Here is a 21,446-nt window from a genome sequence, read left to right as displayed (position 1 = left end):
GTGCGTGCGGTTCTTTATTCAGTTGTGCTGTTATGATGTTTCGTAGTATATATCTTCTACGTAATCTCGCCGGACAAAATGATAGTCACCGCTTTAAAAAGGCAAACGACAGTCTTATGGCATGAATGGCTGGGAGACACTGAGGAGCAGGTTCAGCCACCTAATTGGAAAGGTTTTTTTTTTCTTCCTTCGCACCCGAAGGCACCTTTCCTTCGCCGAGTATGAAAGTTGTGTGGGTCAGTATATCTGTTAACTGTAGATAACGGAATGGGTGTAAACGTATAGTGTAGTGTCGTGTCGTGGTCGTGTTGGGGACGATGAGAGAAGAGAGAGGGTGAAACCCGGTGCCGGCACGTAGCCAGCTCCTCTCGGCGAAGAGCACCAAGGGGGCCGCAGATCTTTACGCCCCCATCCGACGGACGAACCACTATCATGAGAAGTGTCACATGCCCTCATTTCACGAAGCACGGCGGAGGGCTTTGGAATTGAACCCGAGACATTGGCGCAAAGACTGGTTATCAGGGAATCTACGCCAGCACTTTTCTCTTCTGCCTTAAAGGCAAAAAAAAAATAATAATAATAATAATAATTGTCAACAGCAACGGCGTTCCCGGATGGTCACTGATCCAAGTACTGGCAACGTCCGACGGTCCTTAACCTCGGTGATCTGACAGGAACCGGTGTATCCACATCGACACCAGCCGTTGAACCCCTTTAAAAAGTGCAGGTTGCTTTGAAGCTGAAGCTCTGTAGTGTAAACTGAACTGACAACGGGCGATCATGTGACTGTCCACTTCAGGTGTAAGTCATGGCAGTGAAGAAAAAGCAAGAAAAAATGTTTGTTTCGAAAACAAATCACGTTACTTCTCGAGGGATATACACTTGGTACGGCGATTCTCCAGCTTTTTCATCCCGAAAAAGAGGTTGTGTCAAACTCTGTAAAATACTCGTTGACTGCGATTATCATTTTCTCATTTGATGAAAATTTCATCCGAGCAAGCCAAGTTTCAGGCTAGGGAACAGGTACAAATCACTTGGGGCTAAACCTCTAAACATGGTGAATAGGGTGGATGAGTAACCAATTCAGAGCCCAATTCATGCAATTTCGCCATTGTTATCGTTTATATGTGGGATGGTGCATTATCCTGCTGAAAGGACACTTTTTTGCGTACCAACCTTGGTCTTTTTTTCAGCCAACGCAAATTTCAAACGGTCCAACAGTGAAGCATAATAGGGTCCAATTAATGGTTCTGCCTTTTTCCGAGTAATCTGTGAGGAGTATTCGTTACGAATCGGAAAAAAACAGTGGCCATCATCTTACCAACTGACAAAATGGTCTTTACCTACCTTCTTCGGTGCGCTTTCACCAGCCCTTGGACATTGTTTTGACTCTGGTGTGTAATGAAGGATCGAGGTTTCACCAACAGTCACAAATCGGCGCAAAAATCTTGCGCGTTGAGGTTACACATCGCCAGACATTGTGTCGAAATGTTGTGTGGGATGCACTTTTGGTCGAATGTGAGCAATCACGGCACCGACATCGACACAACTTCTTCGTAGCTAATTATCCGTGGAGAATGTTTTGTACTCGCTCAGCTGAGATACCTCAGTCTCAGAAGTCTTACAAATTTTTATTCTGCGGTTTTGCATTGCCATATAATGGATTTTGTCAATGGTTTCCTTTGTGGTGATCTCAGTTGGACAGTCGGAGCGCGCTTCGCATTCGGCACGAGTCCATTTTCAGCAGCAGTTGACGCAATTCAGACGGCTGTCAACAATGAACTGTACGCTGTGCATGTTTAGAATTCCTTATACGATCCTTGCAATAACCAAGATTACCAACAATGAAAGCGCAACAAAACTGTTCTATTCTCTTATAGAAATTTACCAGACTTGTTAAACTACCCTCGCATATGTACCAATAAGTTGTATGGAATCAGGGCCGTGAAGACGGGCCGATACAGAGACGTGACAGAACTGTAGAAAGGACCTGTCGTATTTGGACGTGACTATGACCTTACTCTGAATGAAATTGCCCAATTTATTGGTGTATCAACTCGGACTGTCCAAAATGTGTACAAGGAATTGTGTGCGGAGTCACGGAATATGGCATAAGGACAGTGGTCGTAAAAAGATCCTAAACTGTATGAACTGGAAACAAGTGTCACGAATTGTCAATTAAGACAGATCCATTTCGACCATTTTGCGAGCGAACATTGCGAAGGAAATGCCACTTAATTAACACTCGCAGTTGGCTACCTTGCAGAATACCATTGCCCGTAGAGTCGCATAAAGCTACGTGTTGTCACTGGACCAAACAACACGGAATTCAGACCAGCTGTCTTGAGACGTCCTATGTGGCACAAAGGGTCGCGATTTTGCATTTATTCAAATGATGGAAGGCGTCGAGTGCAGCTACTGTTTAATTAAGTGTTAAATAGACGGTGTAGTTCAGACCAGAGATGTTTCTGTTCTAATGCCCCTCCCTTGGCCAATAGAAAAATTATTAAGTATTCCTGCTAAGAGCAAAAAGAACAGACAGGCAGCCTCGAAACTTTCCGCTGCAAAATTAATCATAATTACTGTGCCCTACTCTTACTAGGTCCTATTTCGTTCCTAGTAATAAATGATATAAATAAATCTCTCCTTTGGTGTTACTTTTGAATATGAAAATTGAAGTTGAACTTTTCATCAAAAATAAAATATTTAGTGCTGTAGATCTTAATTACTGTCTTCTTGGCTGTAAAAGAGTAAATTATTAATTTTGCAGTAATGCGTGGCGTCTCCGGAGTGCAGTCGAGAGCACCAAAGGTTAAAGTTCTTCTTAGCAGGCAGCGTAAGAAACAGCTTTTCGATATCTGCGTCGTAATGTTGCTCTGAAAAATTATTGACGATGTTATTGAAGGGCAAGTCAGACGGATACGATTCTGAACAACTATGATAGCCTGTGTGGGTAGGGCAAGTTCCACATATTTTCGCTTTTCACATAGGAGAATCTGTTCATTTCAAAAGACCGTGTTATTAAACAGGGACCGCAAATTACTACCTAGCATTCAAAATCCTAAGTCTTCTGCTTGCTTGCACTTTGTGTCGCAATTACTAGGAGAGGAAAGATGATCATAATATTCACTTCAGAAATTAGAAAAATTTTGCCTTTTAAGATAGCAATTATTATTTCATAAAAACGTTCTTCTCAGTGCTCAACTATTACAGTATATATTCAGCTTCTTACAAGAGCATATATTGACAAAAATTAATATTCTCTGATGTCTCGCACCAATGGCGGCTGTCGTTCCCCCTTTTTTTTTTTTTTTTTTTTTTTTTTTTTTTTTTTTTTTTTTTTTTTTTTTTTTTTTTCGATAGAGGTACACCTCCTTTGAAACTTCGTCCTTCAGTAGTTAGGTCTACTATCAGAAAAAAATTGTTAGTAATGTCACGGAATACACAAGTCTGTTTAAAGTCACGGAAGCCAACGAGCCAAAGATGTTATTTACAATGATGCGCTCTCGCAGGCGAAAACGATAATTCAGGCTATGTACAACCGAGAGTTTCTTTGTTGCATCCCTGTCACATTGTTCCACCAAATAATTTTAGCAAACATGTGTGTGTGTATTTGGAACAGCGAGTGAAACGTAAATCTCCATTCCAGCAAATCGGCAGCTCTGCAGAATAAAATCTTAGTGAGTGGCTTCAGCTGCATATGAATTCTAGAGGCAGCGCTGCTCGGCGCTAGTATGATGTCTCCAGGAGATATTTCGTCCAGTGTGCTTAACACAACTCAAAACTCACGGAAAGCTCATTTATTTATTTCCTCTAGTTCATCTTCTATACGTCATCCATAAATTTAAGGAGATAGTCGATTAGATACCGTCTTATTTAATAGGCCATAAGAATGAATTCTTTCACTCTGCGGGGACATCCACCTAAACCGAGACCCGGATATTATGCACAACTTTGACAACAGTGCTTTTTCCGGATACACTTTCTAGATATCACTCCCCTGTCAGCACTTCTATCGTATCTTCCAAACTCTACATTGATTCCTCTTACATACACTCCAGCATTATCATCCTGGAGAGATAGATATGGCAGAGAACGGTTGGATTCACAAATCATTACTTTCACATGAGCAATGTGTACGCTATTAAGAAACGCCCTGTTGAATTAAATACAGTGTCTGAGCACCGGGTTCGTTTCTCTGTATAAAGAAGTTACATAGGTAAAATTTCGCTGCAGTTGTTTTTCCTCGCTATCTGTTTCGTTTCGTTCCGTTTCCCTGTTTCCCTTGTCTTTTGTGCACTTTGTGTCGCCTTGAGACCACACAAAATAACTCAATTATCAGGTCTTCCACTGCCGGTATTGTAGCATTCGCGGCCTGGCAAACGACCAAGATGGCGGGAGGACAGCGGTTCACATCTCCTCCGTTCATCCAAATTTAGTTTATCGGTGATTTCCTTAAATCACTAAAGGCAAATGCCGACATGGTTCCTCAGGAAAAGGCACAGCTAATTTCCTTTCCCACCCTTTCCTCGTCCGAGCTTATGTTCCGCCCCTAATGTAGTCGTTAACGACGGGACATTAAACTCTTCCTTCCTTTATACGTTGTCGGTCAGTTTTTCTTCGTACTAATTCGCACCAGTTTTCTTCTGGAAAACCAAACGTCAGATTATGGAGACTTTGTAACCAAGTTGTTATTCATTATTGAATCCTGCTTGAAGTAAATTGTTTGCATGTCTTTGTTGCTTTATTGAAACAACTTCGTGTTTTCTTGTGACTTCGACCAAATGTGTACGAGATCCATTTAGTGCATGTACTGGAATTTATTCTTCCTGGTATTTATTTATTTATTTGTAATGTTGTGTGTCGTAAATACACTCCTGGAAATTGAAATAAGAACACCATGAATTCATTGTGCCAGGAAGGGGAAACTTTATTGACACACTCCTGGGGTCAGATACATCACATGATCACACTGACAGAACCACAGGCACATAGACACAGGCGACAGAGCATGCACAATGTCGGCACTAGTACAGTGTATATCCACCTTTCGCAGAATTGCAGGCTGCTATTCTCCCATGGAGACGATCGTAGAGATGCTGGATGTAGTCCTGTGGAACGGCTTGCCATGCCATTTCCACCTGGCGCCTCAGTTGGACCAGCGTTCGTGCTGGACGTGCAGACCGCGTGAGACGACGCTTCATCCAGTCCCAAACATGCTCAATGGGGGACAGATCCGGAGATCTTGCTGGCCAGGGTAGTTGACTTACACCTTCTAGAGCACGTTGGGTGGCACGGGATACATGCGGACGTGCATTGTCCTGTTGGAACAGCAAGTTCCCTTGCCGGTCTAGGAATGGTAGAACGATGGGTTCGATGACGGTTTGGATGTACCGTGCACTATTCAGTGTCCCCTCGACGATCACCAGTGGTGTACGGCCAGTGTAGGAGATCGCTCCCCACACCATGATGCCGGGTGTTGGCCCTGTGTGCCTCGGTCGTATGCAGTCCTGATTGTGGCGCTCACCTGCACGGCGCCAAACACGCATACGACCATCATTGGCACCAAGGCAGAAGCGACTCTCATCGCTGAAGACGACACGTCTCCATTCGTCCCTCCATTCACGCCTGTCGCGACACCACTGGAGGCGGGCTGCACGATGTTGGGGCGTGAGCGGAAGACGGCCTAACGGTGTGCGGGACCGTAGCCCAGCTTCATGGAGACGGTTGCGAATGGTCCTCGCCGATACCCCAGGAGCAACAGTGTCCCTAATTTGCTGGGAAGTGGCGGTGCGGTCCCCTACGGCACTGCGTAGGATCCTACGGTCTTGGCGTGCATCCGTGCGTCGCTGCGGTCCGGTCCCAGGTCGACGGGCACGTGCACCTTCCGCCGACCACTGGCGACAACATCGATGTACTGTGGAGACCTCACGCCCCACGTGTTGAGCAATTCGGCGGTACGTCCACCCGGCCTCCCGCATGCCCACTATACGCCCTCGCTCAAAGTCCGTCAACTGCACATACGGTTCACGTCCACGCTGTCGCGGCTGCTACCAGTGTTAAAGACTGCGATGGAGCCCCGTATGCCACGGCAAACTGGCTGACACTGACGGCGGCGGTGCACAAATGCTGCGCAGCTAGCGCCATTCGACGGCCAACACCGCGGTTCCTGGTGTGTCCGCTGTGCCGTGCGTGTGATCATTGCTTGTACAGTCCTCTCGCAGTGTCCGGAGCAAGTATGGTGGGTCTGACACACCGGTGTCAATGTGTTCTTTTTTCCATTTCCAGGAGTGTACTTGCATAGCTACTCAATCATTTACGCATTTGCATCAGGTTCACAAAAAAAGTAAACAATCGGTACATATTATATTGTCAAATTTGTGTATCGTATCGTACTATTTAAAATTCCCTTCTAAATAGTGTGATCTAGACAGCTCCTCCATTACTGTATATACGTGTACCACGACTGCTGACCTCGTTCAAGACTGTTTGTCTCTTACAACCAGATCATGTCAGTGAATTAATATAATTTATAAAGGAAGGATGTAAATAAATTTTAGAGTATCATTGGTGCTGGCTGCAGGCTACATTCTACTTGTAAGGTGCCTTAATTTTCCTTCTGGAGGAGAGATTCGTCGAAAGCTTACAATCTACTTTCGGTAACAGAACTCTGGACCCTTGTGCCTCACTAATCGCACCATCGTTCTAAGAAAGTACATTGTCAACACGAACAGAATTGTGTATAAGAAAATGGATACACTGTGCCTCGTTGCAATACAGAGTCGGGCTGTGCGATGTGAACCAAGAGTCGCTTCTCTCCGTAACGCGTTAGCTGTATCATTCAGCTAGTGGCCTGGATCTGTAGCATTGACATAGATTTCGACAATAGGTTGAACTAGTAGTCCATTCCGTCCCTTTCATTTCCCCCAGAGCTTGACCGGTTAAAGGTCCGTTTACACCGGAAGACAATGGAAAAGACTGCCAAATAGTGCTGTGTCTACACGTCATGATGCTAAGTTCATTAATTGACGGTGACAGATTACGACAGATTATAGTGTCAGTATTTAGAGGCATTGCCAAATTGTAGCAAGGTTTTTTAATGTGGAAAACAAAGTTAATGATAGATATTTTTGACGTAGATTGTTTAGTAAATTCAACACATAAAGAACAAAACTAAAGGCGACTGGTTGCAATAATTTCAAGAAACCTTTCTTCATCACGGTTGCAGTGATCCTCATCCATAATAGATAAAAGTTTTAGTGCTGCAAGTTGTTGAGAAACTAGAACAATAGATAAAAGCATTTCAACAATATCATTTATTTATATTTATGTCCAAAAAGTCTCTCCGCAGTGCCGTATGATTGTTAGCCGCGCGTGCCGTATGCTGCAGTGAATATACCGAAATGAAACTCAGTGAAATACAAGTTATTAATTTATTGAATATTTATTCTTGCTTACAAATTTTCAGATTAAATGTTGAAAGTGTCCCCCCTGTTGTTGAATACACAATTCAATTCCTCTAATCATGTTTCGAAATACAAGCTGTAACATTTCTTCTGTAACAGAAGCAGTGAAAAGTGGATATTGCAGTTTTCAATTCATCGATGGATTTCGGATGGTTTTTATAGACAGTTGCTTTCGCTGTTCCCCAGAAGAAAAAGTCAGATGGTGGTAGGTCAGATGATCGTGGAGGCCAAAGTCCATGTGAAATTATGCGATCACCAAAAACATCAGCAAGCGGTGACATTGAAACGCGAGCCGTATGCGCGGTTGCACCGTCTTGTTGAAAATAACCGTTCAATATTTCACTTAACACAAGTTCTCCTATGAATGGGTTTTTTTCGTTGAAAAATATAGGACCCACTATCCGAAGTCTAGAAATTGCAATCCAAACACCTTTTTCACAGAATGAAGTGGTTCCTCGTGAATACACAATGGATTTGCAGTACTCCACATACAAGAATTTTACGAGTCCTTGTACGCGGATAAATGAAACCACGCCTCACCAGCGAAAAACGTTTCATTAAGAAGATCCCTTCCATTTTGTGGAACGAAACTTTTGAACCATTGACAATAATGCATTCTCTTGCTATGATCAGTATTTTTCAGTTCTTGCACGACTGTCACTTTGTATGGGAAAAGTTCTAATTTTTTCCTTAACAGCTGTGTGGGTCGTTCCGACACCTAAAATCGATTTCCTGGGCGAGTTTTCTTACTGACTTGTTCGGACTCATGGACATATTATCGGAAATATCGAGTAGTTTATCCTCAGACAAAATGTTAGGACGACCACTTCTCGGTGCATCTGTCACTAAACCCGTACTTCGAAATTTGTTAATCAAATCTAGCACAGTATGTGGGAGTGTTGGTTCCGGGAAAAGTGAATTAAATGTTTGACGAACTGAAACTGTGTATTTACCGCCGGATTTGAACACTTGTTCGACTAAAAACACACGTTCTTCAGTAGTTAGCATTATAGTGACAAAAACGAAACAAACGAACAAAGGAACTAAACTTAAACGTTCACGTCAACACGTAACGACACACACCAATGATACTACTGACGCTGGCTGAGATAAACGAAACAGTGGAATGTTGGGAGAGTCCACTTGAAGGGAAGTAACCCAGGCAGGCGAACAATCATATGGCACGCGCGGCTAACAATCATACGACACTGCGAAGAGACTTTTTGAAGACCCCGCACAACAGTTGCTTCTGAAGATGACCGTGCAAACTAACGACGCAATATTTTAGAGGCGGTACATGCACTTTTTTTGCTTTGTTCTTTGCGTCTTTTTTATCTTCATAATTGTCAGATAATGTCACAACAGTGTTCTTTTTCCTCTAAGGAATTGACTCAAGAAAAAAAAAACTTTCATCAATTTGTGTTTGTAGTCATTCATGCACTTCGTCTTCAGGCCACGAGTGGTCTACCGGGACCATCCGACCGCCGTGTCATCCTCGGTGGACGATGCGGATAGAAGGGGCGTGGGGGCAGCACACCGCTCTCCCGGTCGTAAGATGGTATTCTTGACCGAAGCCGCTACTATTCGGTCGAGTAGCTCCTCAGTTGGCATCACGAGGCTGAGTGCACCCCGAAGAATGGCAGCAGCTCATGGCGGCCTGGATGGTCACCCATCCAAGTGCCGACCACGCCCGACAGCGCTTAACTTCGGTGATCTCACGGGAACCGGTGTAGCCACTGCGGCAAGGCTGTTGCCTGTATGAATTCATAGTGTAGGTTTATTCTTTGTCCAGGTAGCGTAAGACCTAGTCAGTTTTTAATTCCAGATATTTGACCTTTTGTGGGAGAACATTATATCAAGCGCTCGTGAATCCTTCACAGTATGTCGAGAAAAAAAGTATGCAACAAAATAGGGATTAAGTTGTGACAACAGCAAAGAATACGGAGCTATAATATGAGAGAACGCGACGACAATGAATTAAATTGCAGGCGACGTCGAAGTCAAATCTTTCTTCACGAGAAACCCTTGCGGTGACCTTCCGATCGGTTTCGTTCTGTGTTGACTGCCGTCATTGCAAAGCCGACGTGCGGTTCTAGGCGCTTCAATCTGGAACCGCGCGACCGCTACGGTCGCTGGTTCGAATCCTGCCTCGGGCGTGGATGTGTGTGATGTCCTTAGGATAGTTAGGTTTAAGTAGTTCTAAGTCTAGGGGACTGATGACCTCAGATGTTAAGTCCCATAGTGCTCAGAGCCATTTGAACCAAAGCCGATGTGGAATGTTTTGTCGTTCCGTTCCGTGGCGCAGAGGGTGGACCGACTACAAGGCTGTGGAAATAAAGCTGAATGCTTCATAACGTACTTTCTAAATGAGAATAAAGAAAATTGTGATTCTGTTTTTCAGTGCCAACGGAATTACAGTTGCAAGTAATAGTTAAGCCTTCACAGATGGCATAGTCATCGAGTCACGCCCTCAAACCACACGCGCACGTGAGCATAACGCAGTAGCGAACAGTGAAATATTTACGTTTCAAGCGGACATGGTAAGTAAACAGGTAAATGTAAGGGCGTGAAACAGTCACAGAAAGGGGCAATCATGTTAGGCTGTGCGCATGGCCATATGGTTTCTGAGGTTGCCGGAATTGTTGGTGTTTCGCGGGCGGACTGTTAAACGTGTTTAGATGTAGCCACACAAGGCCACGAAATGCAGTGAACATTTGGAGACGGTCATCTCGCAGGGGGCCATTGCTCACAGTGGCTCATAAATGCAATGTCAAAGTTCATGGGGCTGACGGACATGTCACTGGTTTTCTGAACGCTACTCCACCCTGTTACATCGCGATTGGCCTACAAAATCGCCTTATTTGAAACTCATAGAAAATCTGTGGCACTTGTTGGAACAGCGAGCAAAACGCCGACTTCAGCATCCCTGCAATTTGGTGGAACTGCGTCATCAAATCCTCGTCGAGTGGCTTAACCTGGATGCGACATACCTGCACAATCTTGTGGACTCACATCCGGAGAGAATTCAGGCGATTATTAAGTCCAGGGGCGGAATTACACGGTTTTGAACGATACTTGTAACGATTTCTCTGTGGGTGACTGATTTTTTGTTCGGTGACGTGTTGACGAGTTGCAGCGCCCAGACCATGGTTGCGAAGTTCTCTAAACAACCTCTTTCCGCCGTCGTGATTAGTTTTATGGCGACACCAAGGGCGTTCCATCTCGTTGGGCTCCCACGTTCACGGCTGACTTGCACTGTTTACGCTGTGCGAGGGGAAATCAGGCCCCGGCAACATTCATTGATTTTACTGGTTCTCAGTGAAGAAATCGTTGTTTACTGCCCTGGATCCGAGTTTGGAGTACTGCGTCTTTCTGCTTTTACATCACCTTCAGGATAAAATACAGCGTGTCTTTCTGCTTTTACATCACCTTCAGGATAAAATACAGCGTAACATATCTGTCTACATTTTCTGTTTTGTCGTATGATTGCATTATTGGAGAACTGTGGCTGCCACGCGATACAGAATGTGTAAAACATGCAGCAACAAAACGAAATTTGGTTTTGATAACGCTTCAGATACAAACCTCCGTTACCGGTTTCGAATTTACACATTCATCGTCAGACATCTTGCATGCTTTTATCAAAACACACAGTTCAAATGGTTCAAATAGCTCTGAGCTCTATGGGACTTTACATCTGAGGTCATCAGTCCCCTAGAACTTAGAACTACTTAAACCTAACTAACCTAAGGACATCACACACATCCATGTCCGAGGCAGGACTCGAACCTGCGACCGTAGCGGTCGCGCGGTTCCAGACTCTAGCGCCTAGAATCGCTCGGCCACAACGGCCGCCAAAACACACAGTACTTAGATCCACCGGTGAGTTTCCATAAAACAAACGCCTGCAACATTTGCTTTCAACGTCTTTTTGCAGCGAATAACTTGTTGACGCTTTCAGAGTCATTCATCGTGGTCTTCATTACTTGCCACGTTAAGAACGCAAAAATGCAGCTTAGCTACACGCACCATGTACCCGGTTACATTAAATTTCATTTCGATTTCAAAGCAAGGTAAGGTCAAAGACTGGTTCGGGACGAGATGTGGTCATTGAAGAATATGTTCCCGTGTGCGGCGGCACACCCGTCTTTTGTATGTTGTTATTTAACCAGACACCATCAAATTTAGTTTCGCATGCTCGGAAGTAGGGACAAAAATTCAGCCATTTGCGTAACATAAGTTTCGTGGCTTCCCAAAAGTTGACATCTGTATTATCTCTGCTCTTGCCTTTAAAGATCGATTACTGATTCAGTTCGAATTTAAATAATTCCAGTATTCTGAACAAAACTCCGTCATGGAAGAAAATCAGTCGTCTTACAATAAAATTAGATTCAAAAGCAAATAATTCTCTTCCGCGTAGCGTTCACTTCAGTTTTCTTGATAGATAAGTGAATCACTCACTTTCAGTGGTGAGTTTTATTACAACGTTTCTTCGATGTTGATAATCAGCAATCAAGACGACAGCAAGAACTTAATTAACTGCCATAACATTTTCATTTACAACACTGATAGTCCATTTTTTGTTTGTTGCCTACAGTTAAATACATTTATTTTATTTGAGTCAGAGGGTGATAACAGGCGCAGACAGGATCTTCTACTGCACCACGCGTTGGCCTTCGCTTGGTTAACAATAGCAGTCAGCTGAGTAGCTTGTCCGCCCCCGGTAGCTGAATGGTCAGCGTGACGGATTGTCAATCCTCTGGGCCCGGGTTCGATTCCCGGCTGGGTCGGGGAATTTTCTCCGCCCAGGGCGTGGGTGTCGTGGTGTCATCATCATCCTCTCATCGTCATCGAATGCAGGTCACTGAAGTGGCGTCAAATTGAAGACCGGCCCTCGGCGAACGGTCTGCCCGACGGGAGGGCCCCTAGTCATACGATTACATAAATAAGCTCTCAGCTTGACGGTTGCGCCGAAGATGCTGCCTTCGTCCTATTACTGCGCTATCCCACGACATGAAACAGATACAAAACAAACAATTTAAATAGACAATTTTACAAACATACATGCAACATTTAACGATAATCTTACTAAATACCTGACGTTATGCTCGCAGAATATAAACAACATATAATTACTTGTAAACTGAGCGGTAGGATACATGGTTTAACTGTCTTGATATTTGGTTACAATATATATGCAATAAGAAACTTGCGCTGGCATCTTTAAGATGGCGATTTTATCCGTGGCGGATGCGAGGTCGTGATCATGTTAACTTTGAAAGTTGAAATCGTGCCTTAACGATCATAGTTGAAAGGCACTAATTTTTTACTCGTTTCGAAGATAATATCTTCGTCATCGGGATTATCTTAACAGAAGTATCTGCACTACGCAGGAATGTTTGAGAAAAAGTACGGAGGCCACTAAAAATAAATACACGATGCTTTTTTACAGTACCCAATTCATTTTCCATGTGTTTTATATATTTGTAGTTCGTTGATACATAGAAACAAAATGTAATTCCACATAATCTCAGTCCATATCTACTGCCTTCCGCCACCGTGCAACTAAGACCTCTCTCTATACCTGCACGACGGAAGTCAGAACCAGCTGTTTGGCAGCTTTCACAAGGCTGTCATCATTCTCATATCTCATTCCGCGAAGGGATTCCTTCAGTTTACCGAAGTTGAATGTATTCTGCACATTCTCACGTCTCCTACTTCCTCTCTGATTACAGTTCGATCACTGTTATGCGTCTGTCAGCGAAAATCACATTGGGAATACGCTGCAGATTGTCAGCGAGTCTGTGCAATGCTCGCCCTGCTGCTACAGCGTGGTCCCTAGTATCGGAGTGCCCACTTTCACCATGTAATCTGCTTGCCCAACGACTACATGTACTGCGATCAACTCAGCCGCTTGTGATTGTTTGTCATTGTCTCATTCTCCCACCACACGAATTCTACACCGAAGTGGGACAGCGAAATACACATATACAGATGGCAGTAGTATCGCGTAAGCAAGGTATAAAAGGGGCAGTGCATTTGCCGGCCTGTCGCTTGTACTCAGCTGATTCATGTGAAAAGGATTGGGCATGGATGTGTGTGATGTCCTTAGGTTAGTTAGGTTTAAGTAGTTCTAAGTTCTAAGGGACTGATGACCACAGTTGTTAAGTCCCATAGTGCTCAGAGCCATTTTTTCATTTAACGACAGAGAGCAGCGGCGTTCGCGTAGAGTTGTCGGTGCTACAGACAAGCAACATTGCTTGATATATCCGCAGAAATGAATGTGGAACGTACGACGAACGTATCCGTTAGGACAGTGCGGCAATACGTGGCGCTAATGGGCTATGGTAGCAGGTGACCGACGCGAGTACCTTTGCTAACAGCACGACATCGCCTACAGCGCCTGTCCTGTGCTCGTGAGTATATCGGTTGGACCCTAGACGACTGGAAACAATGGCCTGGTCATATGAGCCCCGATTTCAGTCGGTAAGACCTGATGAAAGTGTTAAGTGTGGCACAGACCCTACGAAGCCGTGGACCCAAGTTATCAACAAGGCACTGGTGCTGTAGGCTGTTTTTACACGTAAAGAACCGATCGTCGGCTGGAAATCGTTATGTTCGGCCACTTGGAGATCATTTGCAGACCTTTATGAACTTCATGTTCCGAAACAACGGTAGAGTTTTTATGGGTGACAAAGCACTGAATTGGATACAACTAGGACTAGTTACACATTGCTTTCGATATATTCGGCATCCGTTCTGGTATTTATCGGTCTGGAACTATCTTGGTGAAGTCGTGTGTCGCCATTCCTAGCTTGTATCGTTTTCAGTGTGTTCCGCGCCAGGCCTAACTTAGTACGATGACAGCGTCGCGTAAACAACAGTTTGTATCTAGTGGGACAAGAAAATATCACAAAAACTGCAGTATCATCGTTTCGTAAAAACTCTACTAAAACGTTGGGTATGTGTTTACGTCCTAACGTGTTGATCTTGCCGGAGAAGAGGCCGCCCACACAAACTGCTATGACACAACCAACGTTCGCAGTCGGAATATGCTGATTTATTGTGCCGGAGTATCAACGCTAATAGATTAGGCAACAGGAACAGGGGAGATGAGCATGAATTTTTGATTGACTTTTATATGGATATCTTTTATCTTTATACAGTAATCACATTGCTGAATCTTTCCTCATTGTGGGGGCTCCATATCTCGGTCGGTAAAAAAGAATCCTTATGGATCCCTCTGTTGGCCGTCTGCCTGTCCGACTGTCAAGACCCCTTTTTCTCAGGAACGGAGAGAGATGTACCGAGGTGAGATGTATGTCAAATACTGCGGTCTACGATCACTTGGCGGTGTAAATAACTTAAGCTTCTAAGTCAGTGCAATCCAGAGATATCATGCTTTAATGCTTGCAAAATCAGTCATCAAAAATCCGTCTCTTAGGGAGAAATCCGCTGGTGATAATCCTTGCACTCGTTGCAGATGATGGATAGTGGCGGTTGTTATGCGGGACACACATAATCGTTCTGTTTTTTGCACCAGACCATCACAGTTACGGCATTTCTGTCATCAGTCCTTTCTACCGAGACGTGAACGTGTGCACTGCACCCGATGGAGGCCAATTCGGAGATCTGTTGTGATATGGATGCGATGCAGCTCTGCACTGTGTTCGGGGACGATTTGCTGTTGTTGCACGCACTCCGTCTATTTGCGGACACGTGTTAATGGGACCATTTTTCCTCCATTTCCAGTCAGTAATCCAACACTGCAGTTTGTTGTTCATCGCGTAAAATTAAGTTTGTACAGAATCCTCAGAGCGCAAATTCTGCTCACACTTTTCCTTTATTTTAATTTTAATATGGCGGATTTTTTTGGTCAACGCTTTCCCTGCAGTGCAGCTCCATGCGTTAAGATAATCTACATCTACCTGATTACTCTGCAGTTCGCAATTAAGTGCCTGGCAGAGAGTTCATCCAACCAACTTTAAGCTACTTCTCTACCGTTTCAGTCTCGAAAAGCGCGCGAGAAAAACGAACAATTAAAATTCTTTTGTGCCAGCTCTGATTTCTCTTATTTCATTATGATGATCATTTATCCTTATTTAGGTGCTCGCCAACAAAATACTTTCACATTTTGATGAAAAAGTTGGAGACTGAGATTTCATGAGAAGGTCCTGGCCGGCCGCCCGCGGTGGCCGAGCGGTTCTAGGCACTTCAGTCTGGCACCGCGCGACCGCTACGGTCGCAGGTTCGACTCCTGCTTCGGGCATGGATGTGTGTGATATCCTTAGGTTAGTTAGGTTTGAGTAGTTCTAAGTTCTAGGGGACTGATGACCTCAGATGTTAAGTCCCATAGTGCTCAGAGCCATTTGAACCATTTTCAGAAGGTCCTGCAGCAGTAATAAATGGCTTTGTTGTAATGCCTGTCATCCCAGTTCGTATATCATATCAGTGGCACTCCGTCTCTTATTTCGCGTAAATACAAAACTAGCAACCCTTTGAAATTTTTGGATCTCTTCCGTCAATCCGATCTTATGCTGATGCGACTCCGCACAGCAATACCACAGAAAAGGGCGGACAAGCGTAGTGTAAACATTCTTTTTAGTAGACCTGTTACATTTTCTAAGTGTTCTGCCAATGAATCGGAGTCTTTGGTTTGCTTTGCCCACACCATTATTTGTGTCAACGTTCCTAAAGTGGAATTACTCGTAATTGTAATCCCTTAGATTTTAGTTGAGTTTACAAGGTTTAGATTTGTGTGATTCATCGTGTAACCGAAATTTAGCGGATTCCTTTTAGTACTGTTGTGGATGACTTCGCACTTTTCATTATTTATAGTAAATTGCCACTTTTCGCACCATACAGACAACTTGTCTAAATCATTTTACTATTGGTTATGATCACCTGATGACTTTACAAGACGGTAAATCACAGCATCATCTGCGAACTATCGAAACGGGCTGCCTCCTATGTTGTTTATGTAGATCAGAAACAATAGAGCGCCTATATATACACTTCCTCGGGGAACACCAGATATTATTTCTGTTTTACTCGATGACTTCGGAACTATGACCTTTCTGACAGAAAATGAAACCAGTCACACAGCGGGCTCAATACGCCATAGGCGCCGAGATTAGCTATAATTGTGATAAAGAAACATGTGCTTTCGAGACGCACAAAAATGAGTACTTGACTTTAACCACCAGGTGCGTATGGTCACCCCCCCCCCCCCCCCCACCTCCACACACACACACACAAAACACAGGTTCGCAGCGGTGTGTTCTCTCCTGGCTGCCGGCGAAGAGCGTTGTACGAGGCTGTGTGCGCCGCGAGCCTGCGTGACCATGGGGTCCTAGCCGCTAGCCGTGCGGTTGCGTCCGCATCCGGCCGCCGCAATTTGGCGCTCACAATTGGCCGAGATAACCGCCGCCTACCGCTTCCGCCGCCTTCTCATTTGCACATCCTCGCCTGTGGAATTCATCAGGCGCGCCCCAGTCTCCACACCGCGCTGCGACCGCCTCCCGATGAAGGGGGGACACTGAGCGCCGATCTCTGCCTTCTGCCTTCCACAGGTTTGTCAAACAAGCGCGCAGACGTACCAACGAAACCTGTAAAATGGGACGTCACTTTTGAAACAGCTGTCACGCTTTGCGTAACGTATCTTGAAGTATTTTGAAACTAGCGGACAATGTACTAGCTGCATTGCAAGATGAAAACTTTAAATCTTCGCAATCTGATTCACTTGCCATATACTCCAAAGTTACAGATAATAGTCCAGCAACGACTATACTTGGCGTATTAAAACTGTAAACCTTAGTCCCAGGTTCGATCTTTAACCTGCCAGAAAGTTTCATATCAAAAAATGTTCAAATGTGTGTGAAATCTTATGGGACTTAACTGCTAAGGTCATCAGTCCCTAAGCTTACACACTACTTAAGCTAAATTATCCTATGGACAAACACACACATCCATGCCCGAGGGAGGACTCGAATCTCCGCCGGGACTAGCCGCACAGTCCATGACTGCAGCGCCCAAGACCGCTCGGCTCATCCCGTGCGGCAAGTTTCATATCGGCACACACTCTGGGAAAAAAAAGAATAAAAATTCGTTCTGGCAGGAACTGGCTATTGACAAACGCATGCGTAAACGGTCAAAACTTGTTTGTCATATGAGCCGTTAGTCAAAATTTCTCTCAAACACTAAGTTTGACAAACACGCCAAACAATTTTACAAACACGTGAAGTTTGACAAATTGTTTGCTCGTCTAGGGGGCCTTAAAGGGAGTTAGAACGGATTTTTTCACATTTTCAGATTTTTATCTCATTATAAAATTTGCCATTTTCTGAATAAAATGATATATATATCACTTATAAATTCACATGGGAGGTATTTTGTTTTATTTTTTTAAATATAATCTACACCGGCTGAAAATATTAAAATTTTTACATGCGTTACTTCAAGATCTAATACAATCCGTAATTTTTTATATAGAAGGCTGTGGGTTCCTGTGTTATAAAGGTTAAATGACGTGTTTCTATTGGTCATGTTCAGAAGAGGATGGCCACCAGGTTGGGGAAGTTGAAACGAAGTTTGAGAGACAAGAAACTTTCTAATGGTAAAACCATAAGAAGTAGGTTGACAGACAAAAGATTGATGAACTGTAGCAGTATTATGGGATGGCCATTAAAAAAAATACTGAGGATTTGTTGAAAATGATGCAGGCAGTAAGGGCTACCTTCTTCCACAGACTGTCAACTGATGAAAAACCTGTACACCACCTTTGCCCTCCTGGACCTGATTCGTGGTGCAATTAGCGCAATGCCCAGTTCATATAGCCATAAACATTCCATCCCAGCAGCATTCATGGATATCATAAAACCTATTTACAGAGACCTGGCAAATCCTGAATTACTGAAGAAGTGTCTGCATGGTCAGACTCAAAATCCCAATGAGTCGTTCAGTAATCTTATATGGACTCCTATTAACAGAATCTTCCGTCTGTTCTTGGTAGAACAACATTATAATAAATGAAAAGCACCAGTTTGCATTTGTTCTACAATATTACTTTTATTGTTAACAGGTTTTCGGCCTACAAGGCCATCGTAAATGTCTGTAGATGGCCTTGTAAGCCGAAAACCGCTTAACAATAAAAGTAATATTGTAGAACAAAAGCAAACTGGTGCTTTTCATTTATTATATGGACTCCCTTTTTGTTGGAATGAAGACACTAAAGTTGCGGGTCAGTGACGGTGTTATTGCTTTTAGTTATGGCAATATTGGTAGGGTGAAAGTGCTACAGCGTATGGGAATTAATCCTGGAGCAAACTGCATCAGAGAACTTGAACGGATGGACAAGGTCCTCATTGATAAAGCAGAGTATGCAGCACACTTGGCCACTAAGGAGTCAAGAAAGAAGAAAAGAAGAAAAAACTTGGCAGAAGATCAAGAGGATGATATACAATATTGTGCAGGCTGCTTCTGAGTGACTAAAAATAAAAAAAATTAAGCATGTATTGAGAACCCGTTCCTGAAAATTTACATTTTCTGTTGCATTTTTCCTAAATCTCAAAAATCACTTCGAGTAGAGTATTCAAATTTTCAGGGAATAATAACATACATATCCTGAGTCTACTGAACTAAAAGAAGAACATAATGTTATGTATAATGAAAATTATGTAGGATAACGTAAAAAAGTACACAAAATTCTAACCGTATTTCCGAAAGCAGTGGTTGAAGTGCAATTATTGGAGTTCAGTAGACTCAGAACATAAAGTTTAATGTTCTGCAAAAGTTTCATGTCAATGGCTACAGGGAATCCAAGTCACTAAAATTAACATTGTCGGGATAGGGCGTTCCAACTCCTCTTATCGGCATCGATGATTTCAGCCGTAAATAGGAATATTAAAAAGGGTAGGAAGATTTTTCTGTTTAGAAAAAGTGACAAAAAGCAGATTTCAGAGTACCTGTTGGCTCAACACAAAAGTTTTGTCTCAAGTACTGATAGTGTTGAGGATCAGTGGACAAAGTTCAAAACCATCGTACAATATGCGTTAGATGAGTATGTGCCAAGCAAGATCGTAAGAGATGGAAAAGAGCCACCGTGGTTCAACAACCGAGTTAGAAAACTGCTGCGGAAGCAAAGGGAACTTCACAGCAAACATAAACATAGCCAAAGCCTTGCAGACAAACAAAAATTACGCGAAGCGAAATGTAGTGTGAAGAGAGCTATGCGAGAGGCGTTCAATGAATTCGAAAGTAAAGTTCTGTGTACTGACTTGGCAGAAAATCCTAAGAAATTTTGGTCTTATGTCAAAGCGGTAGGTGGATCAAAACAAAATGTCCAGACACTCTGTGACCAAAATGGTACTGAAACAGAGGATGACAGACTAAAGGCCGAAATACTAAATGTCTTTTTCCAAAGTTGTTTCACAGAGGAAGATTGCACTGTAGTTCCTTCTCTAGATTGTCGCACAGATGACAAAATGGTAGATATCGAAATAGACGACAGAGGGATAGAGAAACAATTAAAATCGCTCAAAAGAGGAAAGGCCTCTGGACCTGATGGGATACCAGTTCAATTTTACACAGAGTACGCGAAGGAACTTGCCCCCCTTCTTGCAGCGGTGTACCGTAGGTCTCTAGAAGAGCGTAGCGTTCCAAAGGATTGGAAAAGGGCACAGGTCATCCCCGTTTTCAAGAAGGGACGTCGAACAGATGTGCAGAACTATAGACCTATATCTCTAACGTCGATCGGTTGTAGAATTTTGGAACACGTATTGTGTTCGAGTATAATGACTTTTCTGGAGACTAGAAATCTACTCTGTAGGAATCAGCATGGGTTTCGAAAAAGACGGTCATGTGAAACCCAGCTCGCGCTATTCGTCCACGAGACTCAGAGGGCCATAGACATGGGTTCACAGATAGATGCCGTGTTTCTTGACTTCCGCAAGGCGTTCGATACAGTTCCCCACAGTCGTTTAATGAACAAAGTAAGAGCATATGGACTATCAGACCAATTGTGTGATTGGGTTGAGGAGTTCCTAGATAACAGGACGCAGCATGTTATTCTCAATGGAGAGAATTCTTCCGAAGTAAGAGTAATTTCAGGTGTGCCGCAGGGGAGTGTCATAGGACCGTTGCTATTCACAATATACATAAATGACCTGGTGGATGACATCGGAAGTTCACTGAGGCTTTTTGCAGATGATGCTGTGGTGTATCGAGAGGTTGTAACAATGGAAAATTGTACTGAAATGCAGAAGGATCTGCAGCGAATTGACGAATGGTGCAGGGAATGGCAACTGAATCTCAATGTAGACAAGTGTAATGTGCTGCGAATACACAGAAAGATAGATCCTTTATCATTTAGCTACAAAATAGCAGGTCAGCAACTGGAAGCAGTTAATACCATAAATTATCTGGGAGTACGCATTAGGAGTGATTTAAAATGGAATGATCATATAATGTTGATTGTCGGTAAAGCAGATGCCAGACTGAGATTCATTGGAAGAATCCTAAGGAAATGCAATCCGAAAACAAAGGAAGTAGGTTACAGTACGCTTGTTCGCCCACTGCTTGAATACTGCTCAGCAGTGTGGGATCCGTACCAGATAGGGTTGATACAAGACATAGAGAAGATCCAACGGAGAGCAGCGCGCTTCGTTACAGGATCATTTAGTAATCGCGAAAGCGTTACGGAGATGATAGATAAACTCCAGTGGAAGACTCTGCAGGAGAGACGCTCAGTAGCTCGGTACGAGCTTTTGTCAAAGTTTCGAGAACATACCTTCACCGAAGAGTCAAGCAGTATATTGCTCCCTCCTACGTATATCTCGCGAAGAGACCATGAGGATAAAATCAGAGAGATTAGAGCCCACACAGAGGCATACCGACAATCCTTCTTTCCACGAACAATACGAGACTGGAATAGAAGGGAGAACCGATAGAGGTACTGAAGGTACCCTCCGCCACACACCGTCA

General features: G+C 43.7%; 1 pseudogene; it reads right to left on the bottom strand.

Annotated features, from left to right (window-relative positions):
- Positions 1-9,103: 9,103 nt before the first annotated feature.
- On the bottom strand, positions 9,104-9,221 carry LOC126093819 (5S ribosomal RNA; annotated as a pseudogene).
- Between the last annotated feature and the right edge of the window lie 12,225 nt (positions 9,222-21,446).

This window comes from Schistocerca cancellata, chromosome 7 (assembly GCF_023864275.1).
Source record: "Schistocerca cancellata isolate TAMUIC-IGC-003103 chromosome 7, iqSchCanc2.1, whole genome shotgun sequence".
Classification (NCBI taxonomy): Eukaryota; Metazoa; Arthropoda; class Insecta; order Orthoptera; family Acrididae; genus Schistocerca; species Schistocerca cancellata.
Note: the sequence above shows the minus strand (reverse complement) of the source record. Positions and strands in the feature narration are given on the sequence as shown.